At 42.0% G+C, this 17497-nt stretch overlaps 1 protein-coding gene across 1 annotated transcript in view; it reads right to left on the reverse strand.

Moving 5' to 3' along the window:
• Positions 1-17497, reverse strand: part of Tenm3 (teneurin transmembrane protein 3) — a 505702-nt gene that overhangs the window by 410028 nt on the left and 78177 nt on the right. The gene's annotated exons all lie outside the window — the stretch shown is intronic.

Raw genomic sequence — 17497 nt, forward strand, 5'->3', positions numbered from 1 at the left:
CTGTGGCCATTCATGAAGCAATCCAAGGGATGGAGTTGGCGCCATATCGACTGAAACCTACTATTAATTAATTTTACGGACAAGTAGGTTAAATTACATTTTCATTTATCATATAAATCATAACGCAGTAGAATAAATATCTGTAAATCATTAGATTTACACTCAGGATAATTAGGAATGCAATCAAAGTAGGCATCTGTGGTGCACATGGTGGACAAGACTGTGGTCATCAGGCTGTGGTGCACACGGTGGACAAGACTGTGGTCATCAGGCTGTGGTGCACGCGGTGGACAAGACTGTGGTCATCAGGCGGACTTCCTCAAACTCCACTTTTATCACTTAATCGCTAACACCTTTGGATTTCTTGTGTGAAAACAGAAACCTTACTTTCTTCACAGGCTCCTGTAAATGTTAGAGCCACGCACAACAAACTTTTAGCATAGAGACCACAGGGTATATCCAGCAAGTATTTACTATCTCTAATGATTACTGCTCATAATAAAAACAATGCAGACTCATTTCATAGATAGGTCTTTGGAGCCAGGCATGGTGGTATATAATTTTAATCATAGCACTTGGGATGCAGAGGCCAACGGATCTTTGAGAATTCCAGCCCAGCTTGGTCAACATAGGGAATCCCAGGCCAGACAGAGTGACAGTGACTCAGGTAGGGAGGAAAAAAAAAAAAAAAAAAGAAGAAGAATAAACATACAAACAAACTCAAGGTGTAAATATCTTTGAGACTGAGAAATGAGGTTTCTTAGCAGCTAAGAGCACTGGCTGCTCTTCCAGAGGACTCGGGTCTAGCACCACACAGCAGCTGGCCAGAGCAGCTGGTTTCAGGGATTCCAAGCTCTCTTCTTGCCCCTGAACCATCAGGCACAAACACAGTGCACAGACATGCATAGGCAAAAACCTTGACACTGAAAATAACAAATAAACCTTTAAACTAATGGTTTTTGGGGCAGGGGCGGGGCTGAGAAAGAATCATCAGCATTGATTGGAAGACTTTTTCAAATATCCCAACAACGCATATTTTCAGGGGCTCTCTGTTTGAAACCATCTTCCAGAAAGACCTCTAAGGACAGAATGTGAGGTGGGTGTAAGGGCTGTCAGAGGAATGAGCAACGGCACTGTCGTAGCCTGCCCGGCAGGTCATATCACACCCTGTGGACCTATGTCCAGTTTCAATCTTTGCAGTTCTAATGGTCTTGGTTCCAGTCTCTCCATGGGCCCAAACATTGCAAATCAGAAGGCTACGATCCTGAGGCCCAGCAATCACTCGGGTTCAGGAACAACAGCCTTTGACACCCAGAAACTTGTTTCCCAAATAAACAAAGAACATTACAAGATACACAGCAAACAAATGGTGCCTCCTAGAGACTGGCTTCATCACCTATGATCCAATCACCTCATGGGAAAGTGAAATTTCACGAAAAGCAGCTTTTGTTTGGCTGCCTGGCTGTCTCTCTAACTTCCTCGTCTGCAGCAATCCCAACACGTAATATATTAGGGCTGAAATGCTTCCCTGCTTTTTTTGGCCCGCTTTTTCCACACCAGTATTTTCAAAAAAATGTGTTCCCAAGGCAAATCTTAAAATGTGCTTTCATTTTCATGTGAGCACCTGCACAGATAAATGTTTGCAAATAATAAAATCATGATTCATCTTTACTACAATTTAGAGCAAAATTATAGTTCCCCCCCTCACCAAAATTAGGAATATTAAGAAAACATGTACATGCAAATCTGCAGGAAAAAAAGTCAATGTTCAAAAAGTAAATCTTAGTGTTAGAGCGGCATATAGATATCAGATAATCACATGAAACAAAAATTATACCCAATCATCTACGCTTCCAAAGAGCTGTGTTAAAAAACATCAAGACAACATCAGCAACAGAATGACTGACTTCCTAGCTTTTCTTTTGGCTTGGTCCTAGACAGTGACTTTACTCAATACTATATGAAAATGTATCCGCCATTTAGGGAAAAAAGTACGTCTCTGCTTTGTTCTAACATCTTTCTTTGTTTCTTGACCGTTGTGGAAACACTGGAACAATTTCTTCTCACAGAGTGATTTTTAGTTTTTACTGAAAAAATGCCATATATACCATGTCTGTGTGTGTGTGTGTGTGTGTGTGTGTGTGTGTGTGTGAGAGAGAGAGAGAGAGAGAGAGAGAGAGAGAGAGAGAGACAGAGAGAGAGACAGAGAGAGAGAGAGACAGACAGAGAGACAGAGAGACACAGAGAGACACACACACAGACAGAGACAGAGAGAGGGACTCACTATGTTGCTATGCAGCCATGGCTGACCTGGATGTACTATATAGACCACAGTGGCGTTGAACTCATAAAGATCTACCTGCCTTTGCTTCTGGAGTGCTGGGATGAAAGGGGCATGTCACCGCTACTTCCTAGGACACTGTCATCGATGAACGCTTTGCCTATTGCTGCCTTACATGGGAATGTTAACATAACTGCGAAACAGTGCAAAGAAAACACATTATACAACATAAGGAGACAATGCTCACCACACTACAATAATTAAATATCTTGTTTTTTAAACTCTGCATTTGACTGCTGAGAAACAAATAAGTTGAAAAGGTTATACACTGTAGATTATTAATGAAGCCACTGAAGATTTGCTGACCATCATTGTGCCTGCTGTAGCACATGATGCTGGAAACAGACTCAGTACCTCCCGCTTCAGGGTGTTACCACTAAGTGACAAAAGTTTGATCAAAACATGATACTAATGACAACAGCACTGTGGCCTATCTATTTCTTTAAGATAGTCAATTAAAAAAAAAAGCTCTCTCAGGCTTGGGTGTATTTTGATCAATAGGATCTTCTCATGTTAACGGGAAAGAGAATGAATAAGACCACGCTTTGCTTATATTACTCCACAACAAATTCTTGTAATATCAACTTTGTTGTAGCTATTTCGAGAAGTCACTTGTGACCTTAAGAGCAATCTTGACTTGGTCACATGCATATAGCTAGTGACTCTTATTTAAATCATGAGTTATTTACCCTCAACTGAACTCAGGAGGAAAAAAAATCCACCCTCATAAGAACCTTGAAAAAAAATGGAGAGAATCAAAAGAAATGTTAAACTGAAATAAAAACAATTGTGAGACAGCCTGATTATGAAAAATCACTTGACTCAAAGAGCTTTTAAAGGTTAGAGTTCTATTAGTGTTTCGATGTGTTTTTTCTTCCTTTTTCTTTTTCCTTTCTTTTTAAAAAATAAAGTAATATGAGAAGGAAAACACAAGGAAAAAAAAGATTAATACCTTCCCTGCCTCCTTGTCTTATTATGCTTGCTTTTTCTCCTACAGGGTCACCATTTTTGCAGCTGGGCAGAAATATCACATTCCCTGATGTCTCCAAAGGTTTTATGTGACAGAGCTCAGCCATACTTTAACTTGAATAACATATTAGGCAGCTGTTGAAAATAAAATGCATTATGGGTATTTGAATGGAGACACCAAGGAGAGGAAAGCCACTGCTCCTGGGATGTGAATTAAGACTTCCCATTTCCTATATTATTCAAATTTTCACAAATATTACAGCAGCTAACCATGGGGATTCGAGAGCCCGGGCTCCAGGTGCTTTTTAGCTGAGACAATTTCTTGGTACTTCTACAAGTGCACTTAAAAGTTTTATTTTTAATTAATTTAACATATGGTATGTTGGGGAGGTGAGGGGATTGGATTTATTGTAACTTGTCTCAGGATGACATGCGTGCCAAACAACTCCTTTTAAATAACTGCAAATGGCTTAGCATAACTAACCCATATAAGGTGAACACACACACACACACACACACACACACACACACACACACACACACACGAGAAGCAAAGCAGGTCAAAATTGACAAGATTGTTTTTAATTTTAAGAAAGAATGCTTTATTTAATCTTAGTGGAATTTCCCCCTTTTTTGTGACATGGTCTCGCTATGTTAGTTCTGAATTATCCACATAGATCAGGCTGGCTTTGAACTCACATAGACAGAGACAGCTTGCTTAAGCCTCTAGAGTGATGAAACTAAAGAGATACACCACAATGTGTATCCTTACATTGTTCTTATATAATTATCTGTTACTAGCCAAATATAAAGACACAGGTAAATGATTCCTCTGTGTTAACGAAACTTACATTACATTAGCTTTAAATTTTCATATCCATTTCCATCCTTGTCTGTTTCTCTTATCATGCCAAATGAATAAATGAATATATGAAAGATGATTTCTAGTAAAAAGAAATATTCAGACCTGGCTGCCAGTCAAAAGGTTCATATATATGTGTGTGTATATATATATATATATATATATATATATATATATATATATATATATATATATATATATATGTACACATACACCATAATAGATGTATATTAGTTCTTTCCGAATTCAGAGAAAAATAATTTCAGAGTACTAATTTTGGTCATAACATCATATATTTCTTAAAGACATGAAAGTCAAACTGACTTCTTTCCCACTGCCAAAAAAATCTATAGCACATTTCCGACATTTGAAATGTTACATTTTCGCTTTTGGGATCCAAGACCACAGTGCCAGAATGATGACACACCCAGGCATTTAGATGTGCCAGGAGGCTGGAAAACCACCACGGTCAAAAAGCACCATTGAAGATGCAAGGAGGAGCTGCCCTTTCTTCTCTTGTATCCCAGGTCCACCATAAAAACTTGGGCTGATGCAACATTAAAACATTCCCAAATGCTGTGCAGATTAACAGAATGCTGTCAGTCAGCACTCAGGGCAAAAAGTGCACACAGTAGTTTAAACAACAACTAAGACTGAAATCTATGACAGGGGTACCAATGAATCAGTTCAGTCTTGCTTTATTCTAGTTTTTTGTTTTTGTTTCTCAAGACAGGGCTTCTCTCTGTAGCCCTGGCTCTCCTTGAACTCGATCTGTAGACTAGGCTGGCCTTGAACTCACCAAGATCTGCCTGCCTCTGTCTTTAGGGTGCTGGGAATAAAGGCACAATGCCCACTACACCCAGTCTGGCTTTATTCTTCTAGTCATGGTACTACAAGTTTTAAAGTTAAGAGGAATACTGACAATCTATTCTGACTCCACTTCTCCATCTATGAATCTGGTCTCTATGGTTCAGGTCTCTATGGATCTCGTCTCTATGGATCTGGTCTCTATGGATCAGGTCTCCATGGATCTGGTCTCTATAAATCAGGTATCAATGGATCTAGTCTCTATGGATCTGATCTCTATGAATCAAGTCTCTATGGATCAGGTCTCTATGGATCTGGTCTCTATGGATCTGGTCTCTATGGATCTGATCTCTATGAATCAGGTCTCTGGATCTGGTCTCTATGGATCTGGTCTCTATGGATCTGGTCTCTATGGATCTGGTCTCTACGGGTCTGGTCTCTATGGATCTGGTCTCTATGAGTCTGGTCTCTATGGATCAGGTCTCTATGGATCTGGTCTCTATGGATCAGGTCTCTATGGATCTGGTCTCTATGGATCAGGTCTCTATGGATCTAGTCTCTATGGATCTGATCTCTATGGATCAGGTCTCTATGGATCTGGTCTCTATGAATCAGGTCTCTACAGGTCTGGTTTCTATGGATCTTCTCTCTATGAATCAGGTCTCTACGAATCAGGTCTCTATGGATCAGGTCTCTATGGATCAGATCTCTATGAATCAGGTCTCTATGGATCTGGTCTCTATGGATCTGTTCTCTATGGATCTGGTCTCTACGGGTCTGGTCTCTGTGGATCTGGTCTCTATGAGTCTGGTCTCTATGGATCAGGTCTCTATGGATTTGGTCTCTATGGATCTGATCTCTATGAATCAGGTCTCTATGGATCTGGTTTCTATGGATCTGGTCTCTATGAATCAGGTCTCTACAGGTCTGGTCTCTATGGATCAGGACTCTGGATCTAGTCTCTATAAATCAGGTATTGATGGATCTAGTCTCTATGGATCTGATCTCTATGAATCAGGTCTCTATGGATCAGGTCTGTATGGATCAGGTCTGTATGGATCTGGTCTCTATGGATCTGATCTCTATGAATCAGGTCTCTATGGATCTGGTCTCTATGAGTCTGGTCTCTATAGATCAGGTTTCTATGGATCAGATCTCTACGGATCAGGCCTCTAAGGATCTGGTCTCTATGGATCTGGTCTCTATGGATCAGGTCTCTATGAATCTGGTCTCTACGGATCAGTTCTCTATGGATCAGTTCTCTATGGATCTGGTCTCTATGAATCAGGTCTCAATGGATCTGTTCTCTAAGGATCAGGTCTCTATGGATCTGTTCTCTATGGATCAGGTCTCTATGGATCAGGTCTCTATGGATCTAGTCTCTATGGATCAGGTCTCTATGGATCTGGTCTGTATGGATCTGTTCTCTATGGATCAGGTCTCTATGGATCTGGTCTCTATGGATCAGATCTCTATGGATCTGGTCTCTATGGATCAGGTCTCTATGGATCAGATCTCTTTGGATCTGGTCTGTATGGATCTTGTCTCTATGGATCAGGTCTCTATGGATCAGGTCTCTATGGATCTGGTCTCTATGGATCTGGTCTCTATGGATGCACCTGTGTGTGATTGGTGAAAGATCTTTTTATTACACAAGTAGTAAAGCTTTTGAGTGTTCTAACAATAAATCCCTGAGCTGTATAATAAGGATATTCCCCTCAGTTACTTGAAATAGACAATTTGGGGATGTAACTCAGTGGAGGAATACTTGCCTAGCAGGTGTGGTGTCCTGAGTGCTATTCCCAGCACTATGTAGCAACACCATGGATGTGATTTTATATCCTTAAGCCAATGCTGGCTTTGCTCTTATTTGCACAATCTAGGAAGCAAGCTACAATAGCCAGAAATAATATGAAGTATCTTGGTGCAACTCTAACCAAGCAAGTGAAAGACTTACATGTCTCTGAAGAAAGAAACTGAAGAAAACATCAGAAGATGGAAAGATTTCCCATGCTTGTGGATTGGGAGAATCAACATAGTAAAAATGCCAATCTTACCAAAAACAATCTAAATACTCAATGCAATCCCTATCAAAATACTTACACATTTTTTTTTACAGACCCAGAAAGATCAATTATCAATTTCATATAGAAAAACCCAGAATAGCTAAAACAATCCTGTACAGTAAAAGATCCTCTGGAGGAATCTCCATCCTAGATCTCAAGCTGTACTATAGAGAACAGTTATAAAAACAGCATGGTACTAACATAGAATAGAAATAGGCCAGTTGATCAAAAGAATCAAACTGAAGACCCAAAAATAAATCCATACAGATATGGACATTTGATTTTTGACAAAGAAGCCAAAACCACACAATGGAAAAAAAGAGCACCTTCAGCAAATGGTGCTGGTCTAACTGGATGACTACATGTAGAAAAATGCAAATAGATCCATATTTATCACCCTGTAAAAAACTAAAGTCCAAGTGGATTAAGGACCTCAACATAAAACCATATGCACTAAGTCTGTTAGAAGAAAAAGTGGGAAAGAACTTAAAACTCACTGGCACAGGAGACAACTTCCTGAACAGAACACCAATAGCTCAGGCTCTAATATCAACAATTAATGAATCCCTCTTTTCAGGTAGCTCACTTGTCCAACTATGTTGAATCCAGTGATTTCCTTTTCTATCTTTTGGTGGTGTGGTGGTTAGAACCAAGATGGCAGGAAGAAGAGGAGTGGGTGGGACGGCGCTGGAAAGATGAACTAACAAAGGAAGGCTTCCCTGTTTTTCTACCTACACTGCAACTGGTCAGCAGAGAACCAGAGGAATGCCCAACACAGTCATTTTAGGAGAGAACTCCAGGGCCCCGACCCTCCTTCATTATTAACCAAGGCCACAGAGCACTAGGACCAGAATGATCCAAAACAGTCAGAAAGTGTTGGGGTTTTTGTAAGTTTTTTCAAGACTGGATTTCTTTGTGTAGCCCTGGTTGTCCTGGACTTGCTCTGTGGATCAGGCTGGCCTTGAACTCATAGAAATCTGCCTGCCTCTGCCTCCCCAGTGCTGGGATTATAGTCCATTCTTGATCCCCCTTTCCTGTCCGATCCATATATGAACCCCCCCTAAGGTAGTGTCCCAGGGGATTTTGTATTTTTCAATTGCATTTTAGCTGTTGCTTTTACAGTGTAAAATTCTGAGAAGCGGCACCTCTCCAGGAACCCTAGAACTGTAAAGCCCTGCTTCTAACAATCTCCGAGGTGCTTCCTCTTGTTCCTAGAAGCAGTAAGACACCCCCAGCAAAACAATTACCTGGATCTTCATCTTTTGACAAGAAAGTTAACACTTTTAGTGAAAAACCTTCCGCGCCGCATCTTATACATAAAGAGGGTGGTAAAACAGTTATCTTGGTAGTTATTACCAGTGACTTATTTTCTGTGTAATCTGTAATGGCGCCTACCCGGTGACTGACAAACCATCCCTAGGCTCAAGAGTGAAGAAAGCTATGAGGGACAGGATTTAGATAAAGGCTCTTGACCACTGGAGCAGGGCTTAGGGATAAGTCCACGGATCAAGCCACTACAGCTGATGGAGACACACAGCAGGTTAACGCTGGGTTGTACCCTCTGCCTTCCTGAAGCCTGTGAGCACACTGAAGTAGGGACAAGTAAGAAAAATGACACTTTCTTGTTATATGCACACTCATGGACAGGAAAGATGAGTTTTAAGGAATCAAAGGAGTACATATATCAGACTGGAAAGCCTGCTAGCTTCCAAAGGGTTCCCTGCCGCCCCCCCCCCCCCCCCCCGCCCCTTCACCCCGTCCCCCCTCCCCCTCCCCCCTCCGCACACATCTGCCTGTAGGAGGGCTGGGATTACAGATGCTTGGAGTTACATGTGGCTTTTACTTGGATCTGGGAAACTTAAACTCAGGTCTTCCTGCTTGGGTGGCATTTTTACCCAGTGAGCAATCTTTCCCCAGCCCCCAGGGACTTCTTTTTAGGCAAGTTCTCACTAATGCTCTTGCTCTGCCGTTAGCCCCACATCTCTTCTTAATTCTCCCGTGGCGGCAATGTTAGGAGAGCGTCAAGGCAGGAAGTGAACGCCATTAATTACAGCGGAGTTTGTAGGAACTGGAATGTCACAGAATTACTTTACATGAGGAACACACCTTTCTAAGAAAACTCCACGTGGCGATATGCCAGCTAAGAGGCGCTCGTTAGTACAGACCTGCAAAGAAAAATCCTGTGTGCCCCGAAGACAGAGAGAAAAGCCTGTTCCAGCTTGTTCCGGTCACGCTGACTGCCCCTCCTCCATATTTGCCATGGTGTTCAGGTATGCATACTGCCGGGACCACACATGCCACTAGGGTCTTTTCCATTCTTTTTTTTTTTTTTTTTTTTTTATCATTTCCAGAAAAAGAACATTAGTCCATTGCTTAATGACTCATTATACACCCTAATATATCATTTTTAGCTTCATTATTGACATTTCTCCACCATCCATGGCTTTTAGATACTGTAGGAATTTAAAAGAGGATGCCATCTTTGGGTCACATCCTATTTTCCAAGGATATGTCTTCAAGGATAGAACGCTGACTGAAGACAACGCTCAGTTTATTGCTGATCATAACATGCTTATGAAGGTGTTGTCTTCTGCGTTGATTTAAATATACCAGCCAAACGACCTTTCCCTTCTTTAACGTCTATGTGACAAATGGCCCATGTAAGTCCAAGTCTGGGACGGGGGCCTCATCCTCCAATTTGGATGAGCTGACGTGACTAATGGGAGGCGATGCCCATGCATGCATGGGAATGGATGCAGTTATTTGCACTGTGGAAGATCCAGCCCCAGTGCTGGATCTGCTCCCAGCAGGGAAAAGAACCAAGCCAAAGCTCCTGGGGCTATTACAGTCAAAATGAGACCAGAAGGCCTCTGTTTTGGCTACTGGGATGAAAGGAAATATGCTCCTTGTAACTCAGACTAGAGCAGGAACTGCATTTGCTTCCAGAAATCGTATTACAGTAAAAGAATTGCATTTTCTTCTTCTTTTTCTCTAGGGCCCAAATGTCTTTTGAGAGAGAGGCCAGGTACCCCATTAGATAGTGGTCACCTCTGTGGTCAAGAGGTAAGGGTGAAAAATGTCTTGATGGACCTATTTTTGTGCATCTCTCACCTGAACAGAAAGAGTCTCTATCCGGTCCTCTGTGCTGGCAAAGGCAGTTGCTAGGAGCCACAACTATTTGCCCTGCTTCTCGCTTTCTCTTCTCCTTTGGTGTGCTCCCCTCGTTTTTCAGAGGACGAAGCAATTTTCAGTTATCGGAAACCTTGGCTTGCCGTGTTTATCTGAACTCTCAACTGCCCCCTGGTTATCTGGAACCTGCCCCTCTGCTTCTGTGATCTCAGAACAACCATGCCTGAGGCTTCACTGCTTGACAGGGTGCCCAGCCTGCTAGCTGGGGTGGACAGGGGCTGAGGCAAAACACAGGCCACCTTCCTGTGAGTGTCCCACATGAATAACGCTGTTGTGGTGATACGGGCTCACCGGCAAGGATGCTTCACCGCTGAATGGAAGAATTGAATTTTGTGCATACTAACCTCACCAAATTCCACCCCCACCCAGTATCTACAGGATGATAATCAGGGTGGTAATGAAAGATCTGTGACACCTCACTCTTCCCTAAAGGTCTAGAGGCAGTTGACTGCTGCCAGAGGTGGGAGGGTGGAACATTTTCTTTGGTAGTGTGACCATAGGCAAGGGACACATGGTCCTGTGAATAATCTTCCTTCCACTCTCGTTCCAGCAAGCAATCCTAAGAAAACTCATTGCGTCACAAGAATAAATATATACACGAAGTTGGGGGTGGGGGGGGCAGTGCAGCGAAAGTAGAAGAGGAACTCGGCTGGAAGAGAAAGAGTGAAAAGTGGGAGTAAGAGGGGAACGGGGGAGGGCAGAGGATAATTGGAAGTAGATATGATGAAAACATATACACGCATAAAAATGTCGTAAGAAACTCATCGTGTATACTTAACGTGTGCTAATAAAAATGAACTAAACCAAACCATGAGACTGCCACTGATATGAAAAATCTGCCTCCTGTTACCTTCCTAAGATGATTATGGGAAGAAATTTAAGGATTCTAACCCTGCTAAGTAGTGTATTAGAAAGGATGGCTCTATTTAAAACAAAGGCAAATGCACCTCTTTAATGAAGTTACACTTAATTTCAAACTTTCTGGGGGCCAGAGTGGTGATTAAGCAGTTAAGAGCACTGGTACTGGTTGTTCTTCCAGAGGACCAGGGTTTGATCCTCAAAATCCACAAGCCAGTCTAGTTCCAGTTCCCGACACGTGATATACAGACATACATGCAGGAAAAACACTGCACACAAGAAACTTTAAAAATTATACTCGGTCATTGTGTGTGTGTGTGTGTGTGTGTGTGTGTGTGTGTGTGTGTGTGTGTGTGTGTGAGAGAGAGAGAGAGAGAGAGGGGGATTCAGAGAAAAGTATGTAGACGTTGGTTCTTTTTTCCCCTCTGCAGGCCCCAGGTAATGGTCTTACTACCAACCTCGGCCGCAAGTGTCTTTACTCTCTGAGCCATGTCATGGGCTCAAATTGTTTTGTTTAAGAGGTGAAGTGTTATTTGATATTAACCAAGCACAGCCAGCAGCTGTACCCCCTCTATTTCCTAGCCACCCGACCCTTACCATGTTGACCTGTGGAGAATTTCTTCTTCTCCCTTTTAGGAATGTGACCCTTCGGGTTCACCTTTCGAGATAAACGTTTGTAGCTGGATCTCAGGCTTTTCTCCAGGGAGATGCAACTTCTCAGTCAACGAGCTGAAAGGTAGCCCAAAGCTGCCCAAAATGCTGCCTAGATTTCTGTCTGCATTTTATTTATGCTTTACTGTTACAGAAAGAAGGATCCATTAAGGAATTTGGAGGAAAGGCCCCCTGGGAGAAATAGGTAATAAATAGGCCCCATTTTCACGAAACTTAGAAGAAGTTGAAGTTCACATATAACTTTTAATTTTTTTTTAAATCTCTACTTTTGCAATGATTGACTAGCCACAGGAGCAGAAGAGGAGAACTGCCTGTCAGTATCATATCTGCTTTCTGCATGCTGGGCGCTGGGCTCTGGTCCTGTTCACATTTTCCCACGGTTAAGTATCTCACAGTAAGATAGAGCATTGGGATAAAAGATGAGGCGATGTCTGAAAAAGAAGTTTAAGGTACTTGAGTTCAGGAGAGGGTTTACAGAAAGAGGCAGGATTTTGCTGTAAGGGACAAGAGAAGAGCATCAAGGTGAATGAATACACATTAACAAGCTTATTAACTGTGAAAAGGATTTTCGATGCGTTGGCATCAGCATCCTTGTCTTTAATATGTCTTCTGACAATGATAGAAGGAAGGCTGAAGGATGAGGCATGGATACCTTAAGACAGCATAGAGCAGCCAAGGCACAAGAAAACTAGGTCGCCTGCTAATGATTTATCGGGATGTCTTTCTTAAATGATGCAATATATTTTGAACAAATGTCAATTTCATTATTACAACTTTTAAAATTCAGAGTCATTCTTTATAGCCGTAATACGTTCCCTTCCAATGTCTTCCTTCTTCCTGAAGGTCAGTTGTTAACAAAATCCATTCATTCATTCACTCAACAAACGCTTGAGGTCCTGGGTCCCAACACCAATGTCATTTGGTTACAATGTTATGAAAAGTAACAAACAACATGACATTTCCCTTCTTGTTAGAATGACATTATTTAAAAGATTTGAACTACTTACTACTAGCGTTTTCTTTATAGAGGCTTCAAGGGTCACGCTTCCCTGTAATATGTTATTTTGACATATTTTGATAAATTTAGTTGCCGTGAAATGAAGCAGCTGACCCCGAGAGTCGCTATTCATCTTTAAATGGATATATCTTGGCTGTATTAAAACTCAACCCAAAGGGTAAAAAAAGAAAAAAAAAACACCCAAAATTCCTATAAAGATAAAAAAGTTTATTCTTTCTCGTCATTCTGAATCTATTTTATGTAAAGAATCCTTTTGGTAAGTGTTGTTTGTTTGTGTGGGCGTGTGCATGCATGTGTGTGTGTGTGCATGCGTGCGTGCGTGTGTGTGTGTGTGTGTGTGTGTGTGTGCACGTTCTTTTAATGCTAGAACCTGTCCACGAGAGTTTGGGGTTGAGACCTGCCGTGAGATAACAATGCAGGAATGTAAATATAAAAACTCACACAGTTAACCCTCTTATTTACACAGTCTAGCAGGAGAAAGTTACCCTACCCCATATCCACTAATAATGTTATTCAACATAAATAGAATAAACACAAATCTTATTCTGGGTGCAAAAGCTGTCATTTTTAGTTTCTGCACCTTGTATTTAAGGTTATTTCATTTCCTTGTGTTAACCTAAATTTAAAGATGGCAAATGCTTGTCATGAACAGGATAAGAGCTCAATGTCAGTAATTAATAACATACCTACTGCAGCCCATTTAGCCAGTAGTCACAGAGGGAAAAAAAAATCAAACATGTTTTACAACTCTACTTCCATTACTTCCACAAAAACTTCCTGTGCCTGTGGAGTGGAGTGGAATGCACAAATATTTGTGTGGTACACTTGCTAGTGTAAATACCCATGGGAGACAAAGGTTGATGTTAGCTCTTTTTTTTTTTTTTTTTTCCTCTCCATCTTTTAAAATACAAGATCGCTAACTGAACATTGAGCTTGCCACTTCAGCTAGACTGGCTAGCTGGTCAGGTCCCAGAATCCTCCCGTTTCAGACCAGTGCAACTTTATGTAGGCTGTAGAGATGTAAGCGCATACTTCGTTCTTATAGAACAAGCCCTTTCTCTCCTGGGCCATCTCCCCAGACCACAAATGTACCTTTAAATATCAGAACGCCATCTTTGAACATTCCTATTTCCATAGCTTCTTGAGGAGGTTACAAAGAACCAGATGGTGAGAAAACAATAGCAAGAACCCTTCCAAACATCCCATAGGTTTAAGAGTGAAATAACCATTTATCACCAAGACTTTCACAGGTAGAAAGCCAGAGGTAAGTCCAAAATGGAGGGCAGCTTCAGCTACTGATACTGCGAGAATGCTCTGGAGTGTTGGCCTGTGTTTCCATTGTATAGAACAAATACATTTGCCAATGAACACAGGCACCGCAGACCCAGAGATTAAAATAACCCGGTGGTGCATGTGTGCATCAGTAAGCTCATGTGTTCAATACTACAAGGAGTCCAGGTGGTTTCAGTACGCTGCTCAATTCATCAGAGAAAGATTGAGCTTAATCTATCACTCCAAGTAGACTTAGCTCTTCTAGAATGTTCTGCCATACACAAAGGCGTTTATAGATGCCTGGATGTGAAAGACGCAGGTCTACGTGACAAAGCTTGAGACTCATTTGTTAACTGAACGTTATGAGAGGGGACAGTGCCTCTTCTGGTGTTACACCCAGCCAAGGATATAAATCATTAAAAAAAGATCTTACAAGCCCAAAGCCAACTGTACCTTCTTCAGGCGGCCTGTCACCTGGGTCCCCTGTCTCTGTCAGCTGTTCCATCATTATTCTTAGGGTTTCGTTAGAAACCATTTCGCTTCCTTTTCTGTTTCCATTTACAAATAGTTACCAAGGCCTTTTGGTTTTCCCATGAAATATGTTGTCTTCTGTCTCCAACGTCCAGTGCCTGCCTTCGCAGCCACAGCTTCCACCCACACGTGCCCTGCTTGTGGCAGAGCTTGTAAGTTGCATGCAGCTCCCAATTCCTCCCACCCGGCAATGCCAGCTTAACCCTGCAAACATCTGCTATGATGCCACTACCTTCCACGGCATCTCCGGTGACAACGATGCTTGCGCACTGGAGGCCTCCTGGCCTGAGCCTGCTCTGTGCTACTCTTCTGGTTTGCTGAGGCCTCCAGCTTCCTTTCTGGTCCCCTGTCCTTGGTTTTAATGCTATTCCCCAGGGAACACGTGTGTCCTCACTCTCCAGCTCTGACACAGTCAACACTATTTTGCTTTCTTCGAGGCTTTATTTAACCCTTTCAACACTCCTGGAGCACAAAACACTTCTATTACTCTTGACTCCATAACTACACCGTAGGTCAAGGATCATGCCTTTTATTCACTATGACACTCTCGGCACTACTATCTTGACCCATGACAAGTTCCCACTGAACATTTTACCCTTATGAAATGGGTAGATAAATCCAACTTCTATTCCCCTCTTCCCATTGTTTTGGCACATGTCAAGGTTTTGAAGATGGGTCACTCTTAGTAGCTCTTCTATCACCTCATTAAATATATAGCACAGTTCCATAAATGTAATCTAATTCTTTCTATGTAAGGATGTATGTGTGTGTGTGCACATATGTGTGTGCACATGTGTGTGTGCAGAGCTAGAGATAAGGTTTAGCATCTTGTATATGCTATTGGGTACTTTTCCATGGAACTAAGACCTCTGCACAGTCTTGTTACATTCACAGTCTTGGATGGACTCTAATCAGTGCACAAAGGAAAGTATCATGAAAACGGTTAATAGTAAGTCAGTGTGTGAGCTGGGTTCCCTCTCTCACCAACATTACAGTTTACCATGAATTTAATATACATATAATATGATATAATGTAATATATAATATAATAGGCATTAAGGACAACAAAGACAAGTACAGGATGGAGATCATCCAGTGATTTTTAAATAAAGATTGGAATGACTTTTACCTTACAGGAGGCCAGCAGGAAGCTGAGAGGGGAAGGCCTTCACAAAGCCTTCCAATTGGGAATACTGAGCAATTATGCTTAGCGTCAGCTCCAGGCTCTAGGCACTAGGTATGATTTTTCAATACAGTCATGAAAAATCCAGTTCAGTATTAGTGAAAGCAGCACCGCACAACAAAAGATTCCTGAGCAGCCATTCCAGCTGCCTTCTGAGAGTCGCTATGCCACTTAGGAAGAGACCGGCTTTCCATAGGAAAGTATCAGCCTCCTTGCTACATGTTGGCCTTGCCCAAGGCTCTCTGCCTGTGGTTCCATTGCTTGGGCTACTGTAACGGGCAGCTAGAGAGTCCTATCTAAGCTCATGTTGATGGGTTTTCCTAAGTGTTGTCCTGGTTGAGTAGAATGCAACAGAAGGTGCTAATTAATAAACATGCTCTATTTTCATGCTGCGGGTTGGAGCCTCCTTAACTCCCATCTCGGACTGAGAAACCTTGTGCTTCCCCATAGCAGAGGCTTGACATTTTTTTACTCAGTCTAGCTGCGCTGCCTGCGCATGCGACGTGTCAACATGAGAAAGTGGAAACACTGTCTTTGCAGCTTCCAGTTCTCGGCGCCCTGATTAGGCACACACTGTCAACTTCATTTGTACTTGATCCATAAAAAGAGTCACATCGTGATTTTCGCTTCAGCTCCTGGCAGGCTGTATTGATGGCTGAGAGGGCTGCATTTGTGTGGCTGCTATTAAAAACTCCAAATTTGTTTTTTAAAGTGATGAATTACTTTCCTTTGTAGGGGTAGTTTTTCATATTCCAAAATAATATTCCTGACCTTGGGGAAGATTTAGATTGAGTACTCTCTGTTAACCATTCACAGACAGTCCACATTTAGACTTCACACGGAAAAACTGTTAAAAACTTCATATTTAATAGCCCTCATGACACTTAACTGTGCTGGATAAAGCAGAGATCGTGATTGCTCTTCCGCTGGAAGAAAGGGAGAAGTGAGATGTCAGGAGTCTGTTTAAAATCTGCCGGAATTGATGGTGATTGAAAAACAAAACAGCAAACTCTTCAGCACAGTGATAATAAGACCAGATTCTCACTGTTGAATAAGAAAATAATCCTTGGTTTTGGGAGTACAGCATGTGTTTAGCATATTCAATGCTAGAGATCAGGGAAGGAAGGAGGGAGGGAAGGAGGGACAGAGGGAGGGAGTTCTCCTCACAAGCACATCTTCTCTTAAAGCAAACTTTTGTCCCAAGGGAGTAGGAAGGCACCCGCCTTCGAACAGATTCCCCACCATGTCCAGAGAAATAGATAAAAGCTAATTTACCCTTCAGAAGAATAGATAACACCCAAAACATAATTCCAGCTGGCGTTACAACCCCATTCCACTCTCCTGATCATCAAATTGTGTGTCCCCAGCCACCCAGAGTCCTCCCGACAAGACAACGTGAGTAGATGATGTTCGTGCATTTGCACCCACAGCTCAGATGCAGCGATGCGAGCCTGCGGGCAAGTTACAAGGTAGAGGCCTTCCAAAACAGATGCACAATCTTTTATTTATTACAGACGTCTTTATTGTTACAGCTGTACTGTCATTATATTTCAAAATAATTCCTTATGCTCTGTTTGTTTGAACTATGTATGAAAGGAGAGTCATTGTGCCTTGGTAAAAATGTCTTATTGAAGAAGTCTCACTCTTGACCGATCAACCCTAGGACTTCATGCACACTCTGCATGGCTAACCTGCTACCGTTACCAACTCGTGGCTGAATGATAGGAAT

The sequence above is a fragment of the Acomys russatus genome, chromosome 27, assembly GCF_903995435.1.
Source record: "Acomys russatus chromosome 27, mAcoRus1.1, whole genome shotgun sequence".
Classification (NCBI taxonomy): domain Eukaryota; kingdom Metazoa; phylum Chordata; class Mammalia; order Rodentia; family Muridae; genus Acomys; species Acomys russatus.